The sequence below is a fragment of the Geotrypetes seraphini genome, chromosome 6 (genome assembly GCF_902459505.1).
Source record: "Geotrypetes seraphini chromosome 6, aGeoSer1.1, whole genome shotgun sequence".
Taxonomy (NCBI): domain Eukaryota; kingdom Metazoa; phylum Chordata; class Amphibia; order Gymnophiona; family Dermophiidae; genus Geotrypetes; species Geotrypetes seraphini.
Genome location: NC_047089.1, coordinates 249315065 through 249332164, shown reverse-complemented (window position 1 = coordinate 249332164; position 17100 = coordinate 249315065). Strand labels below are relative to the sequence as shown.

The 17100-nt window shown below is 43.8% G+C and overlaps 1 protein-coding gene across 11 annotated transcripts in view; it reads left to right on the top strand.

Annotated features, from left to right (window-relative positions):
- Window positions 1–17100, top strand: part of CASK (calcium/calmodulin dependent serine protein kinase) — a 770397-nt gene that overhangs the window by 739565 nt on the left and 13732 nt on the right. The window lies entirely within an intron of this gene.

The following is a 17100-nucleotide window of genomic DNA, read 5'->3' as shown; positions in this document are numbered from 1 at the left end:
TGGCTCCCAGGCCCACTGGTGTACTCCTGCTAAGCTTTTCAGATAATGCTAAAAAGAACCAAACCACACTGGGTTCAAAAGCAAAGCCAATGTTTCCTTTAATTGGAAATAATAATTCAATTCACAGTCATGTCAGATGGCATAATCGAGCAAATATAACAAAACAGATGGAGTGCCTCCAGGCTAAGCAAAGTCCATCAACAAGACCCGGTATTCATGCTTTGGCACTTCTTATAAACTTTACCAAATCAGAAAAAAGAGAAAAAAAACCCTCACATTCAAAACCAGGGTTTTTCCCTGTGCAGTGCTGAGGGAGCAGCCCCGTCCTAGACCTGTGGGTCAGGCTGTTTCCCAGCAAGAAACGTAATGCCGAATAAAGAAATTTTCCCCCCACTCCTGGAGGTCTTATTGCTACAGTCTCTTAAGAACAGTCCAGCAAGTTAAGTAACATTGGTGTAAACAGTTCTCATTCCAAAACATCAAAAGTAAAAGGCTTTCCTTTCCTGGAAGCCCTCTGCCGAATTCCCCTTTGTCATAGGGCTATGAGTTTGAAAAGTCCAGTTCGGGTTTTGTAACCCCTTCCCTGGGTCACACAATTTCCCAACACAGGAAAAATAGAAAGAACACAAAAGGCAAAAATAACTTTCACAATACTGCGGTCTTCTCCCTCAAAAACACCGGCTCACATATTTGAGAGGAAAACATTCAAAACCCCAGCTTCTCTTACTGTCCCACAGAATGCAGGAAGCTTCTGGTTTTCCTTATACCGTTCATTCAGCTGAGTCCGTTTCAGACGGCATTACTCAGGTGCTCTGGGCTCAGGTTTCAGCCCAGAGAGAATTGCTCACGGTCAGCAAGCAGAGCAGCAAACTTCCTCAATGATAACTTTGAAACTCTGACCTGCTTTACACGCTGTGCTACCATGCAGGGCTTCTAGCATAGGCAATTCCTCAGCAGGGAAATCTCCATCCTTGCTACTCGGCTCTCTCAGCTGTTCCTCTCTTCCAGCTCTCCCTCAGCTGTTCTCCCAGCTCTCCTCCTCTGGCCCAGCTTTGCTGGAGGATAAGGGCTCACACATGTCAGGCCCCTCCCCCTAATTACTAACAGGGGGCACAGCAGAGGTTTCCTGGCTTGAAGCCAAGGTAATTTTCTGTCTCTTCTTAAAGGGACAGGATTAAAAGGTGCAGCACAAGTCTGTCTAACTTTCTCCCAGCTGCACTACTCTAGGCTTAAGAATAGACACGGGAAAACTTAGATACCATCCCCCTCTAACCCCGGTTCCTCCCTGCTCTTTCCTATTGGCACAGGAAGCAAACTAGAGGCTATTGGGATGTGTAGTTTTCTGTACTGCAATGTTTCTGGTTTAAACCTAGGTTCTGTAGAGGGAATAGGGACTTGCCGGGTGCTTGGCACTGGATTTCTATCACCCGGCCCGGGCTCCCTGCCACAATATATATTTTCTTACAACCTTATGCTGCTTTTACATAATTTGTTGAAATATGATCATGTCCTCATAATCCTCTTCTACGTTTGAGAATATGTATTTAAGTTCTTAAAACTTAACCACAGTCCCCAAACCTCTATCATAACCCTTCATTGGCTTGCCTCTACTGTATGTTCCTGCTAAACAACACAGTGCTAGAAACAAAGTCCCCACATTGATGTGAATAGAAGTATTACCTACTTTTTATTTTCTCTACCTCATCTTCATTCAGCAGTTCATATGAAACTATATGCAAGAATCGAGTATGTCATCCTGATGATGATAACAATTGTTGTAATAATGAGGTATATAATGCTCTGCTATTGCTCAGATCCAAGCAAGTGGTGGTGTTGAATTTTTTAGATGTATGTATAATTAGCTCGGGGGTAGCTAGCCTTGCATAAAGTCAAGTTGCAGACAGTTGAATCTTTAAGGTGTCCAGGAGCTGAGCCCACAGTAACCCTATTTGGGAACTACTGGCTTGTTAATCTCAGGGAGGGAAGAGAGGATTTGGACATAGCTCATGTCTTTTACAGTCGTAGCTCAATCCACATTACACAGGTACAGGGGGTACTTTCATATCCACAGAGGATGTAACGGTTTGTCTGTACCTTATTTACCCAACTTTACAAGGAGTATGAGTCGGATTTGAGCCCTGACTTCCCTGATTCTCAGCCCACTGCTCTAGAAACATAGAAAGATGACGGCAGATAAGGGCTATAGCCCATCAAGTCTGCCCACACTATTTACCCACCCTCTTAAGACCACTGACCCCCTAAAGTATAATTGTAATTATACTGTCACTCTACTGACCCGCTCATCCAAGTCCTAGTGACCCTATCCCTTGGCATGACCTCGTAGGGATCCCACATAGGTATCCCATTTGTTCTTGAAGTCTGGGATGCTGCGTGCCTTGACCACCTGCACTGGAAGCTTGTTCCAATGCTCAATCACTCTCTCCGTGAAGAAGTACTTCCTGGCGTCTCCACGAAACTTCCCTCCCTTGAGTTTGAGCGGATGTCCTCTTGTGGTCGAGGGTCTCTTGAGAAGAAAGATATCATCTTCCACCTCGAACCGTCCCGTGATGTACTTAAATGTCTCAATCATGTCTCCCCTCTCCCTAAGCTCTTCGAGAGTGTAGAGCTGCAATTAGGCTAAACATTAGGCTTCTTCTCCACTTAAGGAGTGTGATAACTTCAGATTTATAAGTACACACTTATAACTACTCCCAATTATTGATGCTGATAATATACTCTCTATAGCATGTATTATGACTAATAAGAAAATGAAGTGCTGGAAAGCTTAGTTGCTTACCTGTAATGGGGATTCTCCATGGATAACTGGATAATGCAGATACATTTGGTATTTTATTGTCGGTAGCCTGTGAAGCAGAACAGCCCTTTCTAGCTTGTTGAAATTTTCTCCTTTCAATCAGCAGTGCACAATATTTCCACCTTGTGACATCATAGGATTTGAAATTCAGTCAATTCCAAGCTAAGAAGAAGTAGTGTTAAGTGATACCATCCTGGAAATGAAGTTGTCTCTTTTTTGTTGTTGAGGGGATGGAAGGCAGGAGGTGTGTCTGCATTATCAAGTTTTCCATGGAGAACCTCCATTACAGGTAAGCAACTATGCTTTCTCCTTGGATAATGCAGTACACTTGGTATCTCCCTAGCTAAGGGTTGTCACATCAGATACATTTCTTAGGAAAAGGGGGATAGAGGGGTATAGATAGAGGATTACTGCACAGATCCTAGACCTATTGGGCTGCCGCGTGAGCGGACTGCTGGGCACGATGGACCTCAGATCTGACCCAGCAGAGGCATCGCTTATGTTCTTATGATAAAGGTGGAGGAGGCAATCAAGCAAAAAGATTTTGGAGGACAGCTTTTCTTCTAGCTAAACTAATAGCAACCAGAAAAAGAGTTTTGAATGTCAACAATTTCAAGGACATAGTATCCAATGGTTCAACTGGTGGGGTCGTCAGTTGAGTAAGAACTAAATTAAGATCCCATTGAGGAAAAGGGAGTTATAATAGAGGTCAAATGTTCCACAAACCTTTGATAAAACAGGATATAATGGGATGTGACAATATTAATTTCTTCTCTAACTGTGAAAAGCTGAAATGCCTGCTAATTGAACGCTGACTGAAGAGGTCTTGAGTCCTGAATCAATTAGATGTAAAAGATGTACTGAAGGATGATTGAAACTGGACACGAATATGGGTTTTGGTGAAGAGTGGCACATCACGAAGAAAAACATTTCCATTTTAGTAAATATGACTTCTGAGTTGCAGGCTCTCTGGCTGCTGAAATAATATCTCGGATGACACTTGGAAGAGAAGTGATATCTAACCCTTGATCCTCCAAGCTGTTAGGGCTGGAAAACTGAACTTGAGTTAAAGAATAGAGAATGACACGAGGACAAATTTGTCCATGCGGGATTTACCTCTATCCCTGTCATGTCTTGTGAGTTCTGTCCCTACTCCATCCCTCCAAGCTCTGTCTTCAAACTACACAAGCCTCAAACACTTTAAAATCATAAGTATTCAAGGCTTGTGCAGACGAGGACAGAGCTTGGAGGGATGGGACAGGGTCAGAACTCAAAGGGACAAATTTGTCCCCATGTCATTCTCTAATGAAGAATTTGTGGTGTTGAGTGAGGAGTATTGGAAATATAGTTAACCTTATTGGCTTTTGAGTAGAGAGAGGTAGTATGCTGATTCCTGTATTGTCTTTTGAATCACATTTGAGATCAGAGGAATTGGAGGGAATGTGTAAACTAGACTTTGATTTTAAGGAATGGTGAACTTGTCTGGAGAAAAACTGTGAGGATCTGGAATTTTGGAACGGTAGATTTTTCACTTGTTTAGGGAAGATGCAAAGAGGTCTATGCTTGGTTTGCCCCATTTTTGGAAGAGGAATTGTAGAGTGTGTTTGAAAAGAGCCCATTCGCGAGGTTGAAAGATTCTGCTTAGATTGGCAATTCATTCCGTTTGCCCAGAATATAAGTCATTTGGAAATACATGGATATGGGATTTGCCAACATCCAAATACAATAAGCTTCTTTGCAGAGAAGCAGGGATCCCATTCCTCCCTGTTTGTTTAGGTAGCTGATCGTCTGTTTTTATTAAGAGGGTTTTATCATCTAGTTTTCCTCCTATCTTTCCCATCACATCTTTAGCGTATGCTCTGGAGCAACTTCTTCCGCTGCCATTCCGCTATCGGTCAGCATACCTCAGGGTTCTGGGACCTCTTCTTTTCTACATCTGCACTACCAAAACCTTTATCTATGCCCTCATCACCTCGCGCTTAGATTACTGCAACTCACAACTTTCAGGTCTTCTTCTCGGTCATCTTCAATCTGTTCAAAATTCAGCTGCATGACTCATATTCTATAAGAGCCGCTATACTCGCGTTATCCTCTCCTAAAATCACTTCATTGGCTCCACATCCATTTCCAAATACAATTCAATCTCCTTTTATTGACTTACAGATGCATTCACTCGACAGTCCCTCATTATCTCTCTTCACCTACCTCCATCTATGTTCCCCCCCCCCTCCGTGAGCTTCGCTCAGCCAGTATCTGTGCCCTCCTCCTCCACTGCCAACTCCAGACTGTCCCTTCTGTCTTGCTGCGCCGTATGCCTGGAGCAAACTGCCTGAATCACTATGACGGGCTCTGTCTCTGGCAGTGTTCAAGTCCAACTTAAAAGCCCATCTCTCCTCTCACCTTGGGTTCTGCATCCCTAACCCTATATGTCATGTCTGTCTGTCCAAATTAGACTGTAAGCTGTTCTGAGCAGGGACCATCTATTAAATGTTAAAATGTGCAGGGCTGCTTATTCCTTTCAGCACTATAGAAGTGATAAATAATAGTAGTAGTAGTAGTAGTGCACTTCCTCCCTTGGCGCTCTAATCTCCTCCAACAGCTTCTAGTACCATATGTATGATGATGACTCACAAATTTACCTCTCTACGCCCAAAATTTTTTGGGAATCCAGGCCTGCATCTCAGCCTGCCTGTCTGATATAGCTACCTGGGTATCTTGCCGCCATCTAAAATTAAACATGTCCAAGACTGATCTCCTTACCTTTCCTCCTAAACCTTCCTTCCTCCATTCTCTATTTCGGTTGATAATGCTCTCATCTTCCCTTTCTCGTCGGTTCGCAACTTTGAAATCATCTTTGACTCATCTCTTTCCTTCTCTTCATATAGCCAACAGACCACCAAAACTTGTGCGCCCTCATCTGGAGTACTGCGTCCAGCACTGGTCGCCGTACATGAAGAAGGACACGGTACTACTCGAAAGGGTCCAGAGAAGAGCGACTAAAATGGTTAAGGGGCTGGAGGAGTTGCCGTACAGTGAGAGATTGGAGAAACTGGGCCTCTTCTCCCTTGAAAAGAGGAAACTGAGGGGACATGATCAAAACATTCAAGATAATGAAGGGAATAGACTTAGTAGATAAAGACAGGTTGTTCACCCTCTCCAAGGGTGCACTCTAAAGGGGACAGATTCCGTACAAACGTAAAGAAGTTCTTCTTCACCCAGAGTGATAGAAAACTGAAACGCTCTTCTGGAGTCTGTCATAGGGGAAAACACCCTCCAGGGATTCAAGACAAAGTTAGACAAGTTCCTGCTGAACCAGAACGTACGCAGGTGGGGCTAGTCTGTTAGGGCACTGGTCTTTGACCAAGGGCTGCCACATGAGCGGACTGCTGGGCACAATGGACCACAGGTCTGACCCAGCAGCGGTAATTCTTATGTTCTTATGTTGCTTCTTTCTATGTAATGTTGCTAAAATCTGGACTTTTCTTTCAGAGCATGCTGCCAAGACACTCATTCACGCTCTCGTTACCTCTCACCTAGATTACAGCAACTTGCTTCTCGCAGGTCTTCTGCTAAACCATCTTTCTCCCCTTCAGTCTGTTCAGAATTCTGCCACATGCCTCGTATTTCGCCAGTGTCATTATGCTCATGTGACACCTCTCCTCAATTCACTTCATTCAATCCACTTCTAAACTAAACTAAACCTTAAGTTTATATACCGCGTCATCTCCACGGAAGTGGAGCTCGACACGGTTTACAGGAATTAATAACAAAGAAAGGAACTCCAATGGAAGGAAGAAGGGCTTGGTAAACAGGAAGGAAAGAGGGGACTTAGAATAATGGAGAGGGGGGTAGTTACATTTGGAGAAAAGACAGGTTTTCAGATGTTTTCTGAAGTGTTGGAGGGAGGTTGAACTCCGAAGATGGGCAGTAAAGCTGTTCCACAGCTCGGTGATCCTGAAGAGGAGGGATGTTCCAAGTTTTCCTGTATGGGAAATGCCATTTAGAGATGGGAAGGATAGTTTTAATTTTTGGGTGGATCTGGTGGAGTGAGTACTCGAGAGCCAGGATAGTGGAAAGAGGGGATGAAGGATGCCGTGAAGAGATTTGAAGGTGAGACAGGCGCATTTGTAGTGAACCCTGAGAGTGACTGGGAGCCAGTGAAGCTTAGACAGAAGCGGGGAGACATGGTCAAATTTGCCTTTTGTGAAGATTAGTTTAGCTGCAGTATTCTGAATCCGTTGGAGTCTGAGGAGACTTTTCTTTGTTAGGCTTAGGTAGATGGAGTTGCAGTAATCAAGTCTGGATAGGATGATGGATTGGACAAGGACAGCAAAATGTTGTTGGTGGAAGCAGGATCTGACTTTTCTTAGCATATGAAGATTGAAAAAGCATTTTTTTACTAGGGAGTTGATGTGGTCGTTAAAGGACAGTGTAGAGTCGATGATGATTCCCAGAACTTTGCTAGAATGCTGAAGCTACAGATTGGTGCCAGAGGAAAGTGGGATGTGGGAGGGTAGCTGATCCAATTTCGGGCCGAGCCAAAGCAGTTTTGTTTTGGTCTCATTTAGTTTCATTTGAACGGTGAGAGCCCAGAATTGGAGATTTGTTATACAAGATGAGATGTTACAGAGAGGTTGGTGAGGTTAGAGTCGGTCTCTAGAAGTACAAGAATGTCATCGGCGTAGGTGTAAAGTGTTTCCGAGGTGGATAGTTGGAGGAGTTTCAGGGAGGACATATAAACATTGAAAAGAATCGGGGATAGAGTGAACCCTGAGGGACTCCGCAGTTCAGTTTCCAAGGGGAGGATGAGGTACCATTCGTGTTAACGAGATAGGAGCGGGAACGTAAGAATTTTGAGAACCAATCTAAGACTGTGGAATTTATGCCGATTTCAGAAAGTTGGAGGATTAGTATGTCATGGTGGACAATGTCGAAAGCTGCAGAGAGGTCGAATTGAAGAAGGAAAGCGAACTTGTTGCAGGAGTGAAGTTGTTGGACCTTTGAAATTAAAGAGGCTAAGAGGGATTCAGTTCTGTAGTTGGGTCTGAATCCATGTTGGTAGGGTAGGAGAATGGAGAATCTCTCAAGATAGGATGAGAGTTGGGTGGCTATGATGGACTCCAGCATTTTGGTCAGGAGAGGAATGTTAGCTATTGGGCAATAGCTGGAAGGAGTGGAGGGGTCCAGATCAGCTTTTTTCAAAAGAGGGGATAGGGAAATGTGTCCCATTTCTATAGTAAATAGGCCTGAGAGCAGGGCGGAATTTAAAAGTTTGGTGAGAGATGAGATGGCCTGTGCTGGAATGTTCTCGTATAAGTAGGAGGGGAAAGGATCCAAAATACAGATGCAGGATTTTAACTTGAGGCAGAGTTTAGAGACCTGGGAGTCGGAAACGAGCTCGAAGGTGGTCCAGGATCTATCGGCTGGGATGTGGTTGGCCTCGGTTAGATTAGGGTTGGAGGTAGTGAGCACCAGAGAGTTGTAGGCGGGTATTGGGGAGAAGGAGTATCGTAAGGTAGTCACTTTCTCATTGAAGAATTTTGCTAGATCATTAGCAGATGGAGAAGAGGGGAATGCATACAGTTCAAACTCCTCTTACTAACCTACAAGTGTATTCACTCTGCATCTCCTCACTATCTCTCATCTCTCCCTATAATCCACCCCGGGAACTCTTTTCATCAGGCAAGTCTCACCTATACCCTTCTCCTCTAACACTATCCCGTCTATCTTTCTACGCTGTATACCTGGAACAACCTGCCTGACTCGGTATGTCAGGTTCCGTCTCTGGCAGTATTGAAATCCAGGCTGAAAGCCCACTTTTTCGAACCTGAGTTTGTCCTAACCCTTTTCTGTAGTCCTCTACCCTCTCCACTTCTTCATCCCTTCGTATTTCCCTACCTGAGCAACATACTATATAGTGATTCACCATTTTTGTCCAGTGTGTCTGTCATCAACAGATTGTAAGCTCTTGAGCAGGGACCGTATCTTGCGTATTTAATATACAGTGCTGCATGCGTCTGGTAGTGCTGTAGAAATTATAAATAGTAGTAACATAGTAACTCCTCCCCCTGCAGTCCATTGGAGAGATCAATCTGCCTGCTTTTAAATATCAGCAGCAGTGGAGATCAACTGCTTTTACACCTAAGCAGCAACGAGACCAGCCACAACCACCGAGAGAACACAGACCCGATCCTACCAAGAGTGTGAACTCTTCCCCCCCTGCAATCCGCTATGAAGATCGACTGTCGGCTCCGGGCGGCTTTCCCGCAGAGGAGAGAATCCTGCATTCATCGTGGGCCTCATCTGGGGCAGCCTCCTTGGAGCGGCTGGGGCACGGGCAGTGTGTCTGGGAGGGAATGCATGGATGGGAGAACATCGCAGGGGAGGAGACATAGACATCCTGGGACTGTCGGCCAAGTCTCTTCCCTGAAGAAGCCCTTTTTCTGGAAACTAAAATCTTGTTAAAATGTTTATTTTATTTTTATTTTTCCTCTAACTCTACTTTTCACTTCTCTATTACCCTCCAGGTACTTTAGTTAGATTGTGAGCCTTCGGGACAGTAAGGGAATTTTTCAAGTACCTTTCCTATTTCTAATCTTAATGTATATTTTCTGTAAACCGCTTAGAACCTAACGGATGTAGCGGTATATAAGAAATAAATTACATTACATTACATTACATGATGGCAAATAAAGACCCGAATGGTGCATCTAGTCTGTCCATCCTGATTCAATTTAAATTTTTTAAATTTTTTCTTCTTAGCTATTTCTGGGCAAGAATCCAAAGCTCTACCTGGTACTGTGCTTGGGTTACAACTGCCGAAATCTCTGTCAAAACCTACTCCAGCCCATCCTCCCCCAAACGGCCATATAGAGACACAGACCGTGCAAGTAGTAGTAGAAGTAAGTTGTTTTTTGAAGGATTGAATGGCATAAAATATTAAACAGAGTTCTAGGAGATTGATGTAATAAGTCAGCATGTCCCTTGCGTACTGATATTGTGAAGGTGAGCACCCCACCCCATAAGTAAAGCATCTGTCACCAATGTGAGTTGTGGAGGAGGGAACTTAAATGGCACACCTTGTGATAAGTGAATTGGGGTTGTGCCATCATAGAAGCTCTTGTATCCTTGGAATAAGGCAAATTTTGTGAGACAAAAGATGATGAGCTCAGGACCATTGAAATTTGAGTTCCCATTGAAGAGGTCTCGTATGAAACTTTATTGTGGGTAATACTGTGGTTGAGGCTGCCATTAGACCGGAGACACAAAGGAAACACCTTGCTGTACGTGTTTGAGATATGAGAAGCTGACAAATGAGTTCTTGAATTGCTTGTAGTCAATCTTGTGATATGAAAGCTCTGGCTTGAACAGGGTGCAGTTGTGCTCTTATGAACTGAATGGTTTGAGTGGATTGTAATTTGAATTTTTCTTTGTTGAGGAGGAAAGCTAGTTTTAAAAGAATAACATACTAACAGTAAATTACAGCAGATAAAGACCTGAACGGTCCATCCAGTCTGCCCATTAGTTAGTCTCATTAAAAATACATGATTAACTTGTCTCTTCTTTGATATTTCTGGGCCATAGACTAAAGTCCACCAGGTATTGTTCTAGGCTCCAACTGCTGAAGTTGCCATCTAAGCTCACAACCATGCCGTTGTTTGTAAAGTCTAGCCAGTAATGTCCTCATGTTCCAAGTTAGTGGAATTCCCATTAATGCCCACCCCAGCCCATCCTACATCAAATCACCATATATGGGACACAAAATATACAAGTCTGTCCAATACCGACCTTAGTTCTTTAATTTATGCCATTTGTTTTCTAATTAGAGATCCTCTGTGTTTATCCCACACTTTTTTGGATTCCATCACCATTTTCCACTCCACCATCTCCCTCGGGAGAGTATTCTAGGCATCCACCACCCTCTCCATGAAAAATAATTTCCTAACATTACTCCTAAGTCTTCCTCCCTGCAACCTCAAGTTATGCCCTCTAGTTTAACCATTTTCCCTTCTCTGGAAATGATTTGGCTCTATATTAATATCTTTCAAGTATTTAAACGTTTATCATATCTTCCCTGTCCCTCCTCTCCTCTAGAGTATACTTGTTTAGTTATTCCAGTCTCTTCTCGTACTTCTTTTGGTTCAAACCCCTTATGGGCTGTAGTTTGAAGGGATTTTATCGACTCTTGTTTGGAGGATTCAGAGATCAATCATCGAAGTACGGAAAGACAAAGATTCCATAGGTTCTGAGGTGTGCTGCAACAACTGAAAAGTGTTTGGTAAAAACTCTGGGTGCTGATATGAGGCTAAATGGGAGGACCTTGAACTGGTATTGGACCAAATTGGAAATGAAGGCACTTCCAGTGATCTGGATGAATGAGAATGTGCAAATGTGGAGGCAAGCCAGCTTTTGCGGCATATTAATGGAAGAATGGTTGGTAGGGAGTACATTCTGAACTTTTCTTTCTTTACAAATAGATTTAATTTCCTAGATCCAGTATGAGGCAAAGATTTCCTGACTTTGTGGGAATGAGAAAATAATGGGAGTAGAAACCCAGGTTGTACTGGTGTAGAGGGACTGTCTAAATAGCATCCGCTTGAAGAAGGTTTTGAGCTTCCTCTTGTAGAATGAGGTTGTGAGAAGAGAGTGATAAATTGCTGGGAGGAGATGAATTTGGTGGAAGGTTGATAAATTTGAGTTTGTAACCTTAACCCTTTCAGGACCATAAGGATCGTAGGCCAATTTTTGTGGTTTTGATGACATTTTTATGGTAAAAAGGGCTTGCAGATGCCAAAAAATTGATTTTTTTTTGTGAAATATCATTATTTTTTTAAAAAAAAATCACACTTCTGGCTTATGGACAGTGTGGCAAGTGAATCTTCTCGTCAATCTGGCAACGACGCTAATGAATGAATGTCGGAACCAGTTTGTTTACATAAAGGCAGTATCCTATGGAATCCGTACATATCAAATTTAGAACTGTAGACTATCCCAATCAAAATTTATAGGATTTTAAAGTTATGGGACAAATATGTCCCTTGGTCCTGAAAGGGCTACGAGATGATTGTTAGATGATTGATATGGCACTATCATTCATGAAAAAAAATGAATACCTCCCACTGGGTAATTGTCAAAAACTAGGCTTGTTTTTAGTGGACAGTAGAGTGTTTGAAGGTTGGAATTTGCAATTTTGCTGTCTTTGGAAAGAAGGTTGAGGAGGATTACGAAGTTGTGATGGTTTAGAATAAGGTTGATATCTTCATCTGCAGTAGGACTGAAGATATAATTTAAATGGATAATGTCTTCTATGAAAAGAGGAGAATCATTTTCTGTAAGATGTAGAAGGTTCTGAGACAGGATTACAAAGTTCTTTGATAGTGGTACTATCTTCTTTAGTCTGGGATACAGTATCTTTAACTTTATCCCCAAAAAAATTGTCACCAAATTTTAGCCAAGCAGACAGCACCAATTCTTGAGAGTGAATCATACTTGTCGTATGTATTTTTAATTAAATTTAATGTACATTCTGTATATTAAGAAGATGCTTAGACAGGGGACCTGTAGGTAATAAATCCAATGCTTTATTTAAATGAGAGTGCTGATAGTGAAGAATTTGTAATTAATGAGCAGCTATGAGCTGAGCTATTGTGGCTCCTGAATATACTTTTCTATCAACTGTTTCCAAAATTCTGGAATCCTTACCAGGAGGATAGTGAAAAGAAGATTTAGTGGTTTTGTTCTTTCTTAATACTACTTCTAATATCACAGAATGGTGTGGTAACTAAGGTGCTGACTGGACTTTATATTTGGCATCAAGACATTTGAAGATAGGCTGACTAGTATATGGTGTTTACCAAATTTTTTGAAGGCCTTGTAAAATTCCTCTATCTTGGAATGCTGCGAGACCTGACATCACCAGATCAATCCAAAAGCTCAAATTATCTTTCCCCTCATTAAAAGGCGTTAACTACATTAGAAAACTAGGGAAAACTTTTCATTTCAAAACTACAGAGCTTTGGAATAATTTCCCTGCCCAGCTGTGAAACCTGGGCTCTTTCCAACTATTCCAAACACAACTGAAAACTTGGCTATTTTCAAAAATGTAAATTTCTGCTTCTCCCTACCACCAACTCCCACTGTACTTCCCTTTTAATTTTTGTAAACCGTATCGAGTTCTATATTTATAGAGAAGATGCGGTATATGAGCTTAAGGTTTAGTTTAGAATAGAAACTGTAATAGATCCCATAGAAGTATCAAAAGATTTTAAGATAGCTTCAAAGTCCTTGTGGTCAGTGGATCCTTTCTTTTGAAGCTAAAACTAGACCTTTTAGAATTTTTTGAATAAATTTGACATAATTAGAATCCATTAACGAGATGTCCTGTGCTGTAGAGGCAGAGTGAGACACCAGTGGAGGAGCAGAGGCAGAAGGATGGTCATCAGTGGGAGTATCATCTAAAGGGATTACTTCATCATCAGAAGAGTATACAGTCAAACCTCAGTTTACGAGTGCACCGGTTTGCGAGTGTTTTGCAAGACGAGCAAAACATTCGCAAAATCGGTGCCTCGGAAACCGAGTTTGACTCGATTTACGAGCGCCACCCCCCCACAATCAGGCATCCCCCTTCCCCCCCCCCCCCCCCCCCCGCAATCCTACATCCTCCCCCAAGCACCGAAATAACATCCTTTACCCTGATTTGGCACCAGCACCAATGCACAGGACATGCCGGTGCCCGAAGATAATAATAATAATAACAGTTTATATACCGCAGGACCGTGAAGTTCTATGCGGTTTACAATGATTAGAAATGTTCTCAGACTCTCGGAGAGAGCGAAACCAGAAGGCCTTGAGCATGCGCAAATGCTCAAAGGCCCAGTCCAGCCCAGCATAGGCAAGAGGGAGGATCTTCGGGCACCAGCATGTCCTGTGCGTTGGTGTCGGTGCCAAATCAGGATGCATTTAGCCGTGGGTAACCCACCGAAACGGTGAAAGAAATATAGCAATGGCTGCGGGGACGGGGACAAGGCCATTCACCGCCCCGTGGAACGGTGAATGGCCTTGTCTCCGCAGTGAGGCATCAAGGATCGCGCGGTCCCCGCAGCCCCACCCGCCCGATGGTATCATTTAGCCCGCTCCCTCCCTCCAGCTCATCTTAGTTTGCAGGCTTTCTTTTTCGGCGACCTGCACACTTTCAAAGAGCTGCGCACGCACGGCTGCTCAGTATTCAATCTTCTGCTCTGACGCAACCGGAAACAGGAAGGTGCAGCAGAGCAGAAGATTGAACACTGAGCAGCCACGCATGCGCTGCTCTTTGAAAGCGTGCAGGTCGCCGAAAAAGAAAGCCTGCAAACTAAGGTGAGCTGGAGGGAGGGAGCGGGCTAAACGCTACCATCGGGCGGGTGGGGGCTATGGGGACCGCGCGATCGCTCGTGTTACTGACTCTGTTTAGCATTTCTTGTAGGAGTATGTTGTCCCATTTTGTTGTTTTATTTTGGTCAGATTGGTGATCTGATTTATCCCCCCCCCCCCCCCCCCCCAATGATTCTGGAATCCTATAATTCCTTCTCTGACCTTCATCCCTCAGCGTGACAGCAGTATTGTATTTGGGGTTTTTTTTTAAATTGTGAAATAGTTTTATCTAATCAACGTGCTCTTTATAGTGGTGAGACGAGGGTTCGAGCAGAAAGCAGGAACAGGCTTTCCTCATTTAGGTCCTGAACCAGGCCTGCTCAAAGATCTGTTAACCAACCTTAGCCAACACCTCAAACAAATTAGTTATTCAAAATATAATATTGTCAGCCAGTTCCAGCTCACACTGGAAGGAGGGAGTGAAAGGGAAAAGGATTCTGGGCCAAGGGGATGAAGATGGAAAGAAAAACTCACAGCAGGAAAGAAAGGGGAGGACAGGCAGGTGAGCCAGATGCTAGAAGCAGGGGAGGGGGGAAGAAAGAGGGAGAGAAGCTAGATGGGGTTGAAAAGCAGAGACACACTGGTATGGAAGAGGAAGATAGGGGAAATCTGGACACAGGAAGGTAACAGAAAGAGGGGAAATTATGTGCATGGGGCATAGGGACAGAGACATAAAGGGGACATGCCATGGGGATGGTATATGGACAGAGGAGGGGGGCAATGGCACATATATAGGGGAAATATTAGAAATGGGGAAAATAGGAGCACAGAAGCGAGATGGTTTGTGGGGATGGGACAGGGACCAAGCTCGCAGGCTCCAGTGGCTTGCACAAATTACATTGTAACGTGCCATGAAAATAAGAGGGAGATAGGTAGATATATAGGCCACATGAGAGGAGCTGAAGGGTGGTAGAAAGGAACATTGAAGGAGGGTGGAGAGGAACAGACCTTGAAGGGAAATGTGGAAGACAGAGTGGGGAGAAGATGCTGGAAGGGAAGAAGACAGATGCCAGACTATGGGGGAGCGGAGGGAAGAAGATGGGTGCTAAACCAATTGGAGGGGGGTGTGAAGGGAGAGGCACAGTAACAGCAAATGGAAGACGCAGAGAGAAGACACACAGTGGATGGAAGGAATTGAATGAGAAGATGTGGAAAGCAGAAACCACACAACAAAGGTAGAAAAAAAGAATTCTATTTATTTATTTATTTTTTGCTTTAGGATAAAGTAGTATATTAGTTGTGTTGATAAAAATTTATAAACAAAGCCCTGCCAGCTGAACATCTCTTTCTCTTGTTCAGAAGCAGGAACTTTGATTTATAAGAAAGGAATAAGCTAAATATTACAGTACTAAGGCTTATATGGATGCAGCGGGGACGGTGACGGGGCGGTGAAGGGAACGGCGGTGACGGGGCGGTGCAGAGGGTGGGGGGACGGGACGGGGACAGATTTTTTCCCCGTGTCATTCTCTAGTAAGAAAGACCTTTGAACTGCTTCACGGTGTGGAAATAAAAAGACTGAATTTCAAATCTGATGATGTCAGCAAGGTGGATGAATTGTGCACAGCTGATTAGAAGGAGAAAATTTCAACAAATTAGAGCCATGCAGCCTCACAGGCTACCAAGAAGAAAATACCAAGTGTGGCTGCATTATCCTTGTTATCCAAGGAGAAATAGTGATTTGCAGAAGAACAGGCTTAATGATAAAGTGATATGCCAGTGTTCTAGGAATTTTTCTTTACATAAGTGTAATGTTGCATCTCTCCCACTTTTATATGTTACATAGAGAGACCAGAAGCTAGTTAGCATTTTAGTAAACTGAGGAGAAGAATCTCAAAACTTACCGTGCCTTTAATTTTGGTCACTAAACCGGCTCCAGCTGGTTTAGTGGGGTAGTATTTTACTGGCCAATTATCAGAACAGCTCACTATGGTCTTTTCCAAGCTTCCTAGCAGTCTCTGACTCTGCCATGCAAATGTAATACAATGAGATCATTAAAATTAAAATGGTAGTAAAATGTGCTCATTAATACTAAAAGGAGCACTCTGGGCAATTCTCTATCATTGCTGGATGGTTCCCTAACCTCTTTGTACCACATTTGAGGGCAAAATTTTCCGGCAGGGTCTGAGCTGTCATAGCCTTACTTTCCAAACAGTGCCAGAGTGCTGATTGGCTCAAGCACTGACAGAAAAGTAAGATTTGACAGCTCAGAACCAAATCTTGCACCCCCACTGCAAATTAAAAAGAAAAAGACCTCTGAATCAAAGATCAACAGGAGAGATGCCCACTCCTTCTTGCTGCTGGGGTCTCCCAATAACCTCCCAACACCCCCAGCAGGATGGAGGCCCACTCCCTCCGGCTGCAACCACTGTCTCCCACCCCCGACAACCCCCCAACATTCCACTAACACTTTATTTTTTGCTTCTCATTCGCTGTTGCTGACACCCTGTCAGGAGGGATGCCCACTCTCTCCTACCACCGCTGTCGCCCACACGCCTGACAAACTGCCAATACCCACAGAAGGAGGGGTACCCATTCCTGCTGTCACCCACCTCCTTAACAAACTCCCAACACCCCCAGCAGGAGGGTTGCTCACTCCCTTCTTCCGCTGGGTTCCCCCTGACATCCCACAGCCCCCTTTTACCTTTAGCACGAAGGCCAGCTGGAGGGATGCCTACTCCCTCCAGCTGGCATTCCTGCCTCTTCAAAATAGCAGGCTTTCCCCTTCCCGGTGCATCCTGGGATGCACTGGGGAAGGAACCTAAGTCTCTGCTTGTCCCAGGCGCCTAAAGCCCTTCCACTTAGGAGAGGCCTTAAGTGCCTGGCCCATTCAGAATCTTGGGCCCTTTCCCAGTGCATCCCAGGATACACTGGGAAGT